Genomic DNA, 2,923 nt, shown 5'->3' with positions numbered 1-2,923 from the left:
AGAATCAAAATGAAGGCTGAATGCATGTTTTTTTTTTTTTACATAAAAGAAGATACGTTTCCAGTCTATCGTGGACAAATAAAAGTATCCATAAGATGCATCTGTGATTCTTTTATTGACCTGGTGGTAGTGCAGCAAGCAGTCAGTAAACACAGGGTTTTTCATCAGTGCAAGTATTTGCATGGCCCAGCCGAGGCCTCTTCCATTTCCCCTGTTTGGTCAGATTGGTTCAGGAAAATGTTTCATGGTTCAAAGATATTTCACGAGCCAAGTTTGTGTAAAGCAAAAAACATCACAGCACCATCCCCCAGGCTCACACAGCCAGCATTCCTGCCCTGGTGCAACAGTCTGACCACTTCAGATATGCTACACAAAACGTAATTCAAAAGCTGCATAACAATTATTCTGCTAAGATAACATCCGCTGATGTCTATCCTAAAAGTTAGATTTGCTGTGAGCCAGCACTTGAGAAGTCATGGATACCCACACGCTACTGTGAGAATCCAAAAACAGTGAAAGTGAGCCCTCCAAACAACACTGGTGCTGATCCCCCACATGTTCCAGGGAGAGGGGTCTTTCTGGGGCACTGACACCGGATCCCACCTCTCTGTCCTGGGATGGGGATCAGGGCCGGCAGGGGTGTTGTTGGGGAGAGTAGGACCCGATGGTAAGACAGCAGGGTGGGGAGAATGGATTGTCCACGGGTGCTTGAGAAGCTGAGCAATATGAGGGGGTATTACCGGCTGGAACAGCGGCCAGATGGACAGCAGATGACTTTTGTGTTTCAAATATACTGCAGGCTGCAGGAGGGAGAGGAGACAGAAATTAGTAAAAACAGAGGGGGGAGACAGGCAGAAGTAATAGTTTTTGTTTTAGAGGCAGTTTAATTTTACTTCTTAGGATAGGTAAATCACCAAACTCATTGATGCCCCATCATGTCCAGCTGAAAAACCAAAAGACTTTATTCTCTGTAGTTTGACCCTCATCGTTGAGGAGTCCAGATAACATCTCTAAGATAACTTTAACCAGCGACCTCCAGTATCCAAGAACCAGTCCACAACTCTTTAGTCTCCATTCAGCTGTGTGCACAAATTAAAATGTAATCAAACAACAGGCATGCCAGGACAGGAGGGAAAAACTGCTGCAAGCCTGCCCCCTGCTGGTGCAGTACAGATCCCTGATCCCTACAGTATCAGCTCTTCTACACGCCTGTGCTGCCCCCTAGTGTAGTTTCAGACTTCTCTGATATTTCCAGTTCAATCATCTGTCCCTGACTCCTCAACATTCTCTCCTGATGAAATGATCATGATTGTCAATAAGTCATGTTGTATGAATAAACAGTATAATGCACAATCTGTGCTGAAGGCATTAAATGTTCCATCACATTTTGCAGAAGGTGCGTTTTTTTTTAACCTTTCAAGAGTTTAGCAAAGCATGTCCGAGAACTCAACACTCCTCAACTTAGATATCATCTAAAACTAGACAACAAAAAAACAAAATTATGATAAATCATCTATTTGACAACACATGAGCAGCAGATGCAAGAGGCTCTGAGATAAGAGAACAGCTGAATCGTGACAGATACTAGAGGCAAAGAGCAAAATGCTAATCAAGTCAAGTTAAGACATGTCCCTCACAGCCTGAAGGATGATAACCTGGCGTAGGAACATCAGTCCATTTGTTGAACTGAAGGGATAGTTAACCAATCAACAACCCTCACTGCATTATTCAGATGTTAAGTCTTATTTGTTTGATCCATAGAAAACAAATTAAAAGCTGTTACTTTAAAAGGGGTTAGGTCCTGTAGCTACTATTCGTTGGTCAGAAGCAGTTGCCAGGCAACCAGAGGAGATTCCAAGGAACAGTCAGCTGCAGAGTGCTCTTCTTACCTCTCCACAACTTGTTTTTATGAAGAACCTTGAAACATGGTCACAAGTGTCCTCAGCTGTATGTTGTTTGAATTCGATTAAAGCGGTTCTCCATGTCACTGAAAGTATCTGAGCAACAGAGAACTGAAAGGTTTGCAGGTTTGTAAATGAGAATGGAAGCAGTTATCTTTCTGCTGTAAGAAATTAAGAGTTTGAGAATGTGTCAGTGGGTCAAGATATGTTGTCAGGTAATTTTTATTCAACCCTCCAAGGCTTGAGTCCTCTGAACTGAATGAGTTTTAAATCTGAATTTAGATGAAGCACTAATAAGTTTTCCCTGTCTCTTTTAGAATTGATTTTAACGTTCCTTTACTCGTTTTTAAAGCTCTTAACAGCCTTGCTCCTCCATCTCTGATCTCTTGTCATTTTATGTTCCACCATGTTCACTGAGGTCCTCGAATGCTTCCCTTTGTTTTTATGCACCACAACTGTGTTATTCTCTTCCTCTGTACATTAAAACAGGGAGCTCCCTGGGTTTTTAAAAGTCAACTTAAGAATCACCTTTTTAATCTAGCTTTTAACCTGGAGTCATTTATTTTTAGCCCTGGACTTCATTATACCATTATGTCTTATTATTTTGCATAATTTGTATTTATTTTATGGTACTCTATCTAATTATATTATATTTTATTTTTAGATTCATTTTCTGGTATTTCTCTTATTTTATTGATTTTATTGTAATGATTTTATTTTATTTTTGTGATACTTCTCTGATTTTATTTTATTGATTTTATTGTAATGATTTTATTTTATTTTTGTGATACTTCTCTGATTTTATTTTATTGATTTGATCATCATGACTTTATTTTTTAAATCACTTTCCTCTCCACTTTGACTTATTATTGCTGTTTTCTGTCTCTCTGTTATTCTGTGAAGCACTTTGGGCTGCATGCTAGAATGTATGAAAGATGCTATATAGATAAAAATGACTTGAGTTTAGTTGCATCATATAACATGACCTGTTTTGGGGCCAAAAACATGGGCATTTTCTAAGA

General features: G+C 39.4%; 1 long non-coding RNA gene across 2 annotated transcripts; it reads right to left on the bottom strand.

Annotated features, from left to right (window-relative positions):
• Window positions 1–96: 96 nt before the first annotated feature.
• Window positions 97–1,893, bottom strand: LOC117810670. 2 transcript variants are annotated; one of them, XR_004630824.1, is made up of 2 exons: window positions 1,784–1,893; window positions 97–800 (listed from the first exon to the last, which is right to left on the bottom strand). It is a non-coding gene; the product is annotated as an uncharacterized LOC117810670 (long non-coding RNA). The 2 variants fall into 2 exon arrangements; XR_004630825.1 differs by lacking the exon at window positions 1,784–1,893 and adding an exon at window positions 1,638–1,763.
• Between the last annotated feature and the right edge of the window lie 1,030 nt (window positions 1,894–2,923).

This window comes from Notolabrus celidotus, chromosome 3 (genome assembly GCF_009762535.1).
Source record: "Notolabrus celidotus isolate fNotCel1 chromosome 3, fNotCel1.pri, whole genome shotgun sequence".
Taxonomy (NCBI): domain Eukaryota; kingdom Metazoa; phylum Chordata; class Actinopteri; order Labriformes; family Labridae; genus Notolabrus; species Notolabrus celidotus.
The sequence above is the reverse complement of the archived record's forward strand: the minus strand, read 5'-3'. Positions and strand labels throughout refer to the sequence as shown.